Below are 12,399 nucleotides of genomic sequence, written 5' to 3'. Positions count from 1 at the left end.
CAGCAATGGGCGAGTTCGTTTTGCATGGCCCGGTGCCCTGGGTGGGTGGAGATTTCTCTTTAGGATCAATGGAATGGTTGAAAATGAGCACCTATTTTAAATTTGCTCCATGGCAAGGCGGCCAAGTCGTCACTAGTTAACACAGTCAAAGTCATAAACCACATCCATTTCTACATTTTGTCGTCTTAAAATCTGATTTTAAATCTAACTCTCACCTTAACCCTAATCACACTGCTAACCTTAGCCTAACGCTAACCTTAAATACATTTTTGATTTTCATGAATTTGTACGATAGACAATTTTTGAATTGTGGCTGTTTTATCTAGTGGAATCCCAAGTGTAGGCTACAGAGAGAAGCTGTTTGCCTCTCAGACGACTCGTGAATAGGAGGAACTTTGCAGCAGGTGTTTGTGATTAATAAACATTGCCATGCTGGTGGGCGGTAACATTGAAATAAAACCCAGCCATAAAACGAAATGTAGGCGGAAAATAATTTGCACGTCAGCATGTAGGAAAAGACATGTAAGACTCACGGAAACATCGGAAGTCACACATTAGGATTTGGCACTTCAAATATATTATACTTTGACTAAAACGATGACTTATTGACTTACATCGTTGTGCAACATCATGGGTAAGCTCTGGCCATCGTCTTTCAGGTCGAAAAAGTGGATTTCTACTGGTGTGGCCGTTTAAATGCTCTATGCATTATGTGGGTTGAATGCTGTAACACAGAACAAAACAATGAATAAAAGTCCCATTACTGCTTATCACTTATTAACCATTATTTATTCACATTACTTTAATAAAATATTTCAGTTGTGTATATTATATTATTTGATGACTTTATGATTTAATTCCAAATCATTTCTAGAGCTGCTGCCTACGCTGTCTGACAAAGTCACTATTTGAGTAGTTCTTTAAAGTAAATAAGACATACTTTCATGACTGCTGAATACCAACTATCAAATCACTTCTGTCTCTTTTACACAGCAGGCATAAAAGAAACACAGACTGGACAAGTAGGCTTGCAATGGATTATGGTCATAGTAGTTAATTACCACATTTTCTGCACTAAACTGTGTGGAATATTGGCCTGTTGGAAACTACAACTCCCTACTACATCGTACAGTTCGGTCTTGAGCTGATAATTCTCCAATGAGTCTGCTGCGCATTGAGCTCACAGAAAAAAGACAAACAAAGTAGAATTAACATAATTGAACCAACAGTTGGTCAAGCTGTTAAAAAAAAGTCAATTTCGGTTAATCCCTCAGCACTATACCTCAGTGGAGTGTTCTGGACTAAGATAAACATCGCTTTTCACTGGGTATATTTTCTAAGAAATATCAGTTTTCTCCTTCGTTGCCATGGAGTTTGTCGTCTGGCTTTAACCACTGTGGATATATTTTCTTTAACTGGAGGCCAGGCAAGGAGTCGATGGTAGTAGATGATCGTTTAAACATAGGGGCGTTAAAACTGGGACGGCTTTCCAGATACAGTTTATACCTGGTCCTGTACTAAAGGACAATGGCAATAGAGATTTTCCATTGAGCATGCTTTTTAGACCGAGGCTTAATCTGTGTCTGGGAAACCTGCTCCAAAGGTGCTACAAAGCCCATGAAAGTAAAAAAGCGGTCATCTATGGTAGCTAAAAATAAAAAAAAGAGTACCTATCACTTGCAAATGAACTGACCATAAACCTACTACAATATATTCCCAATGAGAGCACGGTAATAAAATAGCCAAGGTCATCATCTGAAGGAAATGATAGTTGAAAAGCCACTAACTGAACTGCCTGCACAACGCTCCAACACTCTGATCATTATCACTTCCTGACTAACAACACTCTACTGGATTTATGACTAGATCATAACACGGACTGCTGTGTGAGACAAAACTGTTATAGTCAAATTAATATCCCATTTCAGCCTGATAGACAGGCAGATGGAAACAGACAGATGAGGAAGCTCTTTTCATAGAAGGGAAGCAGAAGAGGAATAAGCTTTTGTTGAGGTCTTTCCATGTATGGTGACTTAGTTTCACTTGATTATCTTTGACTAGCAAATTCATGTAAGAAACTGTCTCTCCGTCCTGTCATTTAACGTAATAGCTTGACAGTTCCTGGAAAGCAATGCAAACACACAGCATTGACGGGCATGGCTTTGTTAGTCAGATGGACGGCTAAAAATATCTAAATTAAGTCTGAAACCAGGGTCTAGGTTGAGGGGAAGAGAGGACACACACACAGACTGCTCGTTCCCTCAGAGGAGAACCTCCAGAGTGAAAAATATTCAAAGAATATCTCCCTCATTAAAGCAGAATAAATATTTAAAGATTAAAGATGGCACTTCATTAGGCAGGCCATCCGTTGCGGCACAGTGGAGCACTGGCGTTCTGACAGAGGAGAAAGAGCGTCGCAGCGGGCCCACAGGTGGTATAGCCTTGACGTGCCGGTCGGCTTGGGGAAAAAAACATGTCACAATATTTACACTGTTACCCGGTGCGCTGCGTCAAAACCATGGGGCCCCAGTAATCTCTCCATGGAGGGATGCCATGCAAACAAGGGCAGCCGGCTGGAGATAAGGAGGAAACAGTGGAGGGGGGATCAGGAGTATATTTAACCTGGCAGGGAGAGAGCAGCCCTGGAGTGATGAGGGGGAGATTGAACCAGGGGAGAATGACTGCCCCCTCTCATTGAAGCCACGAAAGTTCAAGGCCGTCCGCAGTACTGCAGACATTGTAAGCCGAAAATAGGATCCTTGAGGTCGGTGGGTTTCTAGATTTAAAAAAAAGTTACTGGTAGAAGGATATGCATGTAAACTGGGCTGAGAAGTTACTGGTAGAAGGATATACATGTAAACTGGGCTGAGAAGTTACTGGTAGAAGGATATACATGTAAACTGGGCTGAGAAGTTACTGGTAGAAGGATATGCATGTAAACTGGGCTGAGAAGTTACTGGTAGAAGGATATACATGTAAACTGGGCTGAAAAGTTACTGGTAGAAGGATATACATGTAAACTGGACTGAAAAGTTACTGGTAGAAGGATATGCATGTAAACTGGGCTGAGAAGTTACTGGTAGAAGGATATGCATGTAAACTGGACTGAAAAGTTACTGGTAGAAGGATATACATGTAAACTGGGCTGAGAAGTTACTGGTAGAAGGATATGCATGTAAACTGGACTGAAAAGTTACTGGTAGAAGGATATGCATGTAAACTGGGCTGAGAAGTTACTGGTAGAAGGATATACATGTAAACTGGACTGAGAAGTTACTGGTAGAAGGATATGCATGTTAACTGGGCTGAGAAGTTACTGGTAGAAGGATATGCATGTTAACTGGGCTGAGAAGTTACTGGTAGAAGGATATGCATGTAAACTGGGCTGAGAAGTTACTGGTAGAAGGATATACATGTAAACTGGGCTGAGAAGTTACTGGTAGAAGGATATACATGTAAACTGGGCTGAGAAGTTACTGGTAGAAGGACATGCATGTAAACTGGGCTGAGAAGTTACTGGTAGAAGGATATACATGTAAACTGGGCTGAGAAGTTACTGGTAGAAGGATATACATGTAAACTGGGCTGAAAAGTTACTGGTAACAGGAATACATAAATACTTATGGTAATATAGTAATGGTAATATATACGTTGTAAACAGTACTAATGACCAGTAGCAGGATAAATAGATACACTAATAATGGTAATAAAATCAATTATCAATGACAGCAGTGGAATGGAGTCACACATCTAATCAATAATCATTTTAGCAGCAGCGTTGGTTGTGTCTGAGTGGGTAGAGACCTGGTCTGTAGGAGAGGAGTAGTCCTTAGCCATTTAACAGTCTTATTGCCAGCACTGAGCTAGGCTGCAAATGTCACTTCCTAGAGTAGCTCAAACTGAGCATGTCATCTCTCCGTGAGACGCCATCTTAACTGACTTCACTTGGCTTCAATGCGCTATTGAGTCTTACCATATGGAAGAATGGTGTCACGTGATCGATGACTTTGTCCATTCATATATACAGTCATTGGAATGAACCAATACAAGTGCCAGCTGAGAAAGCACATTTGTTAAGAATTAGGCTCAGGGAATCCCAGCAGTCAAACACAGGGAGTGTGTGGTATTGTTATTCTATAGGATTCTGCTGTGTTGCTTCTACCGCTGCCGCGTTCCATTCCCACACGCAACGCCATTGGGTGTTTATATAATAAACCCCTGCATCTGTACGGCCGGTGGAGGAGCCACACAAGGCCACCCACCGTGTGTGTACACACAAACCCCAATGTGCGTGAGTATATCAACATTTGAAAGGGAGGGGGTTAACATGACCACCTGTCTGGCAGGAGTCGCGTTTTAATGACATCACTGACCCTGACTTGTGGCTAGGCCTGCTGCTGCCACGTTTTCAAATGGCCTCCAGCAAACATGCTCTGGGGGAACTGGATTAGGGCTAAATCAACTGTGCATACAGAGAGCAATGTAAATATGTAATCACTGACCTTCAAAAACGACTACAACTACCACCACACTAATCATAAATAGCCCATTTCATCTCCTCGACAATAATAACGCAGTAGAAGCCAAAATAGGAATAAAGGAGGAAATAAACTAAATGACCTTATGCAGGAGATTAGTAGATAAAGCCTCATGTATAGTCACTGGGGTTTGGTTGAAGATGAAAGGTAAGGTTGTGGGCATCGCCATTGGCCTTGGCATAGTGGTGAGGTGGACGCCCTGGTTGCTGTGTGTCTGTCTTTGTCTGGCAGTCAGTACTGAGGAAGCAGTGCGGTCTCAGAGAGCAGGCCAAGGCTATAATCCAAACGGGAAAGCGGCCGGGTCAACACTGTGTCAGTGTGTGCGTGTGGTGTGCTGAAGTGCGCCTGTTGGGAGTGTGTGTGCACGTGCATACAGTATGAATGAATGTGTGTTTGTGTGTGTGTAAATATGCATACTGTTTACGTCCCAGGTGTGTTCTACATTTGTGTATTTCAGAGAGCAGCTATGTGCCTCTCGTTCCCCCTCCATCTCCCAAGCTCACTATACATCAATAGTCAAAGTGAATAAAACAGGCTCTTCCTGCCAATACAATTAAATCTGTGTGTGTCTCTAGATCTACCACTGTCTATGTCTGCATGAGTGAGTGCATGTAGAAGCTGAGAGGCTACAGTCTTGAGGGAATAGTATTGTACACTGTGTTCCCAGTTCCCTTCCAGTGTGGGAAGCAGTGACCCAGATGAGCAGGGCTACAGAGTAATTTAGGACTGCTAGAGGAGGAAGGGCCTGACCCTTAAACCCCCCCCCAGCAACTCCCACCAAGCCCCTGGGACGGCCAGGAGATGGGGGTAGAGCGGCGGTCAGCGGTCACACTTCCAGGCCCCTCTCGACTTGGTCCACTGGTCCCAGTATGCGGCTGGATCGATAGCTTGCCTTTGGCTGCTCCAGAGCACAGGGTTACAGGGCACCCCGCTGTCCCCTACGTACCCGCCTGCCTCAGCACTGCTGTCTGACTCAACCTCCTCTTCCTAGCCCTGCATTCTACTCCAAAACACATAGCCAGACAGTGTGTGTGTGTGTTATAAATGACTATTGGTGCATTGTAATATGCTTGTATTGTGTGGATAATTGCATGATCGGTTACACAAGTGTGCCTATGTCCTGGATGTGTTGGAGTATGTACTGTAGTCTATGCATTATGATGATAGAAATCCGTTTCTGTGCTGTGTGTGAACTGACGTTAGAATAGTTAGCATTTAGTGTGAGTGTAGTGTGTTTGTAGATACCGTGCTGTGTATACCATGGTATGGCATGGGTGATGTTGCTCTCAGGCTGTGGCAGACTGTCTCAGATGTCAGCCTGGGTTCTCACACGAGACACGCACACGCTACCTCCTGGGGGCCAAAGCAGAGCACGGCATCCTCATCTCATCTCTCGCACAACATTAGATTCAGCCTGCCCTCCTCAACGCCTTCATCTCATTCATCTGATTAGCGGTCTTAAATCAGTGGCTGCAGGCTTAACAGCAAGCCAGCAGAGTTCTGCTTGGACGGGACTGTTCTCTATTGGCCACACATCTCAGGCTGCTTCCCACTCAATCCCTCTCTGTCCACTTACTACTGTATCGTCCCCTCTGACCACTTCTCTTCTGCTGCTTCCATTCATTCTGTCCCCCGCAATGTTTTTCTGCATTTAAAACACATGGGTGGGGGGTGGAGCTTGTCTCCTGACTTAGGAGGTTGAATTTCTGGGTAGAAGTTCCCCTTAGGTACGCAGATCTATGAGCTGTTTACCCCACAGACACCAAAGGCAACCTAGGATGTGTCTAGGGGTCTATGGCTGCCTGTGAGAGTGTACAGTATGGTGACTGACACAAGTGATATGGCATTAGCATCTGCAGCAACACACAGTGGCCAACCCTTTGGGGCCACATCCCCTCTCCCCTAGGAAGGGACAACAGAGAGGTTAGAGGGTCCAGATCACTGAGAAGGGAGGACAAAGGCCCAGCAATGTAAAGTAGAGCTGGGAATTGCCAGGGACCTCACGATACTTAGGTGCCAATAAGATATATATTGCTATTCTCACGATTGCGATTCGATACTGCAATTCGATGTTCCAAACATATTGCTCACCATATGTCTGCTGCAGAGGGACAAGAGAGAGCCACGAGAAAACTAGTGTTGATCAGTCATGTAAATAAAAGTGACAAAAGCATATTGGCTCCCTATTTAAAAAGATGTAAAAGAAGCTATGGAGGACAACTACTGGAGTTTTGGTGCAGGCACCACCAACTAGAGCAAAAATATTGCGATAGTCAAAACAATACGATATATCATCAAAAATAATATCCCGAAATGTAACCGACAGTGCAAAAGACACATGTTAAATAGTAGACAGAGAGACGTCTGTCAACATGCGACTTCCTTAGTAAAACAATGGACTCAATCCGTAGCTGAGGGATACAAAAACTCTGTCTGAATGCCACCGAAAAGCAGAAAGTGAGAAAAGGGAGAAGAGTGAGGGAGGCGCTACAGTAGAGGACAGCGTCTAGGAGGCCTCTGGAGGCAGAGATACGGTCCAGCGACCTCAACACCTTACAGATAAATCCATCACCTCTTGCTCCTGCCACACGACTCCGCTCAGAGAGGTGGTTGGGAGCTTTTTAATTGGTCGGGGACAGTCACACACTGCTTCCTGAGGCCCAGCGCTATTAGAGGTCCACAAAGAAAACAGACTATTTACACCGCTCTTTCTCTGTTCAGGCAGGTGTACAGTACAGTACACCCACTCCCCTCCCATGACTCGTACCCCTAGGATAGGCGAGAAGTGCCCCCACCCCCATGGAGTCCTCACACTGTTCATGACTCACAGCTTCCTCTCGCCTCCATGCACAGGTCGCAATAATGGTCTTTCACAGCTGGCCAATCAATCGCTGAGGCTCCATATAACTGGTTGGTATGTGTGAGAGTGTAGTAAAAGTGTTTGTGTCGCTTGATTTTCTCTCTTTGAATTGGTTCGAGGCACTCCCACTCCAACTCCCAAAACAAGGGATTCCCTTCTTACCAATTAAAATGTATTTGGAACAATTTCTCCCAGGCTATCTTTTCTGTTTCTCCCTCATCATCATCTTTCATTAGAGGGCCTCCCTTTCTCCTCTTTCGTTCCCCAGCCTCTTGCCAGCATTCTCAATTCATTCTCATCAATTCCACCGTGCACACAAAAAGTCCCGGAGGACCCCACATGCACAGACCCGGGGGGGTGACACAAAAAGACAAAAAGAGGAATCTACATGCACTGAAGATGCACGCACATTCACACACAAACAGAGGCTGATTCGCTATGGGGCCTTAAGCTGTAAGAGTGTTTTTGTTCATGGGGTGTATGTAGCTAAGGATGAGTGATGGTGAGAAGCTGTGTGGCTCTAGCTGAAGGCCAGTGAGCAGAGCAGCCACAGAGAGACACCAGGCAGTATGTAGGTGTGCATAGAGGAACAGGCTCATTCAGAGGGCCGAGCAGACAGGGCGCAGGAAACATCCCTTAATTAGCTCTCAGAGTTGGGGGGCTGCGAGGGTTCAAGGCCTTCCTCTTGGCACACGCACAGCGCTCACACACAACTCGCTCGCCCACAGCGCTCAAACACAAAACACTTACAGCGCCCACACATAGCAACGCACACACATAGTGACACACACACAGTGGTGCTGAGAGGGACCACACAGGAGAGCTGCTTTTGTGCTTCTCCGCTCAGGTGGCCGTTTCAAACAGCACCACAGAGCACAGAGTCAACTGGGAGAGACATAGAACTAGAGAATGCAAAATGAAAACACACACACACACAGAGAAACGCACAGAATATAAATAGCCTACACAGGTCACCATGTCCCTAGTCTGCATTGTGACACCTCTTAGCGGCCACCAACCTTTTCTGAGTCAAAATGAAAGCCAAGATCTACCGCTCTGAATTATTTTTCAACATGACTTAAACAATGTAGACTCCTTCAACATGACTCTAATAAAAACAGTTGTGTAGGAATGAAGTTTGTGCGGTACGCCTAATTCATCATCACAGCATGGCAACGCTTAGCCTGCTAATAATGTCCTTCTCAGACCATATTATATTTCAAATAACTAAATAATAATGACAAAATCAAATAACTAAATTCATCAGCTGTTGCATTAGTTGAGAGGCACAGCTGGGCATAAATTGAAATAATTCACTTTTTTTATTTGACTGGACTGATGGTACCTGCATCCGCGTCAGTCTCAGCAGAGGGAGGGAGAGAGAAATAGAGGGTCCGCCTCTCACAGTCCCTGCTCTTTCCCTCCCTCTGCTGAGACTGACCGGAGGGGGGGGGGACCGTCTTCCACCTGATGGCCGCACTCGAGTTGCACTGCATTATTTCTGCCTCATGGACAAATTCATGTTGTTGTTCCTATGACCAAAGAAAGTGAACTATTCCTCGATATTAAAAGAGACACTAATAATTTAAAAAAACACAGGCCTATCGATACAATTGGTTAATGGCTACTCATTCATTTCAGCTGCGGTGCTGGTTGTAGCACTAGTGGAAGTAGGGAGAAGCAAACTTTATGGTTTGTAAAAGTATTGAATAAAAACAGTGTTGATAGTGCTTTAAAAAAAAACTTCCAACATGAACACTCATAAAAACAGAAGCTCGTTACTGTATTCTTTGACAGTCTCTCTCTGGTCATGGTTTTAAAGTTATGAAATTTCACGTAGGTTAGTATCAAACTATTATTTATTCAAATTACAAGCGCAGCAATGCACACCAGGCAGTAGGCTACGCACTAATGTTCGTTCCATAATGCAATTAGCAGGAAAACACAGTTGTCAGAAGATCACTGCACATGAGAGCAGTTTCATGTGACAGATGAAAATATCAGTTAGAAATACAGGAAGAGGGGAGATCTAATATGCAACAACTAACATGGGTTGATAATATGACTAGGATTGTGCCTTTGGCTACTGGACAATGAAAGACAGTTGATATAAAATAATACCCTCCACACATATGGTCTGATTTTGGCTAGGCTACCTTGAAGCAAGGTAAGACATGTAAAACATTCAGGTTTCAAACAATGAAGTATATGTTTTCAAAATGCATACAGCTCATTGCAAGGCGGTGTGTGACTCGCTGATGGAGCCTGCCTTCCGTTGCCTATGCATTTGCTGTTTGAGATGCTGTAAGCTACTCGTGTGATGAATAAGATGGGCATACAAAACTAATATACTGTACACGGGCCAATTTAATTCCACTAAATTACGCAAATTAACCTATAGGCAGATAAGTATGACCAGTCAAATGTATTTACATAGACTGGTATTTCCATCAATGAATAGCCTAAAAAGCATTATTTAGCAATGGAATTGTATCATTTTTCTCCTGGACGATTAATTGGATTTATCGGCTTCTCCATATTTTTTTTTTTTTCATCTGCCAAAAGCTGAATATTCCCAGCTAATGGAAACCCTGGCGTGAACAAACACAAGCCTGACCGCTCTGACTGGATAGTGAGCCGCCAATCACATCGGGACCCTCCATTACTGTGAGAAAACTCGCCCTGAGTGTTTTCTCTGACTTCCTGTTTGGTAGAGGTCAGGGGTTAATTATAGTGTTACAGAAACAGAGATGTCACATCTCACATCTCGCCCTTGAGATGGGACCTTGAGGGTCACTGGGGTGTAATGACTGACGCATTTGTCATCATGTTTCTTCTCGCTGACAGAAGTGCTGACCACCTCTGGCTTTCGTAATGAGGTGATGGCATTACTCACTCAAAGGCTTTTCATCACATACATGAATGAAAGCACAGACTGATGTACTTCACACAAGCACCACCAATACGGAGGTTTATTACAGCTGCATGGAAGGCCGACTGTACAGACCTTTCTTTAGAAGAAAAACAGCATATTTATCAAGATTCCTTTTGAATCAAGAAAAATAAGTATCAATAAGAGCAGAAGACTACCCCTTCAGGTGACTTATTTCCACACAGCCATTACACTGCTAGGGCAGACAACACAAGCCACTCACTTAAGCATTACATGTCTTTGGGGAAGGCTGAGCAGAGCTGAGTTTTTAGTGCAGCTGCCCTTATGCGCCTTACCCTTTTCCACCAGTGCTGTTCACGCAGTTAAGCAATGAAATTACAATATTATAGAGTCAGTCGACGCTTGAGAGATCCATGGAGAATGGAAGAACATAGGTGAAAATAGGAAATATGAAGTGTTTATTTTTAAGGGCTGGTAAGAGTCTACTTAGCCTAGGTCGTTAGACTTGACAAATAGAGCTAACAATAGGAAAACAACACTAACAGCCATTAACAATTCTATATAATCTTAAGCTCCATTTCTTCACCTGAATGTACTGGGTATTTTAGTCTCCCTTGGCTACAGACACAGCGAGCCCAGGCAGGCAGGCAGGCAGGCAGGCAGGCAGGCAGGCAGGCAGGCAGGCAGGCAGGCAGGCAGGCAGGCAGGCAGGCAGGCAGGCAGGCAGGCAGGCAGGCAGGCAGGCAGGCAGAGGCAATGCGATCAGGTAGGCAGGGGATTAATAAAGAGATCCAGCCGTTGCGTGTTCTCTGGCTCTGGGTAGATAAAAGCAATTTGGGAGTTGGAGCACATCAAAGACAAAGGGACTGTTTTTTTTTTTTACCATGACAGAGGGCTATTTATCTTCCCCACAGTGGCCAGCATGCTAATCTCAGGCTGCTGCCAACCTTGCTACAAAACATCTGGACTCTCTCCACACAGGTACACACAAAGAAACTCTGAGACACAGAACCACACAGGCACACAGAACCACACAGGCACACACAAAGCTCTTCCCAGCATAGCAGAAGAGGGAAGCGAGAGGACAGCAGTCCGTCGGCAAAAAGTAGAGAAATAGACATCAAATCAAATGAGTGGTACCTCATGAATGTTACAACTGCTACAATCTCCATAATTCTATAAGCTCGTAATGTATTTCCCTCTCAACAGCAGGGCACTTTGACATCCGCATCGCTGCACTAAAATAACCAAGACAAAAAAACATGGGCAAAGCGACTCTCAAACTGCAGGTATGTTTATTCCATTCTATTCATCCTTGAGCGCAAAGGGCATTCTAATGTCTATCTGCTATGCCGTGAAGCTTGAGCTTCGACACACAGAGAAACACTACAAATACATTTACCAGAACATTAATAGTACAAACACAGTCCACTGTGCAGATGAAAGGAACATTTGTTAGGGCCAGTAAATTCAATGTTTCCCATAAATGAGTCCTCTGAAATTTCATCAAAGTGTAATTCAACAATAACAGGCCTACGCAGGGATATGGATATTGGCAGCTAGCAACTATACTATATCCATGAATACTAATAGCTACATTTTGTACAGATACGCTGTGTAAGAAAAAAAGATGCACATTTCTGCCTTTTGTTAGAATGCCTCATGGAACATTGACCCCTTCATAGACTTTGACCCAGATACACAGCGACCTTAACACCACCGAAAACAGATAGAAAACACAGAGGGGCATGACACACACAATCTCCTGTACAACAGTCAAACACACCGGGCCTCTTTACACTACACTACTGTGACGTCGCAAACTAGGTCCAGGACTCAAATCTCTGTTTAACACTAAAGCAGTCATTTTGACTGCTCCTGAATTAAACAATTGTATTACTCTGCCATTTAAGTCATGCCCCCCTCAGTCCTTGACTTTTCCTAAATAAGTCTATATAACACACTGCCATTGTTAGAGTCTTAGTATCACAAACCGAACTGGAGTTACAAGCAGTTTAAAAGAGGGCATGTCATTTTTGAGTCTACTCTGGCCTACTTGGAGTGGGCTACACAGTGAGAGCGTGGGTAATTGCACATGCTGAACGCCT

General features: G+C 44.1%; 1 protein-coding gene across 23 annotated transcripts in view; it reads right to left on the bottom strand.

The window, feature by feature from the left end:
- Positions 1-12,399, bottom strand: part of ndst2a (N-deacetylase/N-sulfotransferase (heparan glucosaminyl) 2a) — a 163,242-nt gene that overhangs the window by 29,997 nt on the left and 120,846 nt on the right. For 9 of the 23 annotated variants that reach the window (XM_045700785.1, XM_014154557.2, XM_045700787.1 and 6 more), the window contains 2 exons: positions 10,878-11,106; positions 615-724 (listed from right to left, as the gene is read on the bottom strand). The exons of 5 other annotated variants lie outside the window; for them this stretch is intronic. The gene's annotated coding sequence lies outside the window, so the exon portion shown is untranslated. The remainder of the gene's footprint in view (positions 1-614; positions 725-10,877; positions 11,107-12,399) is intronic. 9 more of the 23 variants (XM_045700779.1, XM_045700786.1, XM_045700784.1 and 6 more) reach the window with 2 other exon arrangements.

The sequence above is a fragment of the Salmo salar genome, chromosome ssa18, assembly GCF_905237065.1.
Source record: "Salmo salar chromosome ssa18, Ssal_v3.1, whole genome shotgun sequence".
NCBI lineage: Eukaryota > Metazoa > Chordata > Actinopteri > Salmoniformes > Salmonidae > Salmo > Salmo salar.
Note: the sequence above shows the minus strand (reverse complement) of the source record. Positions and strands in the feature narration are given on the sequence as shown.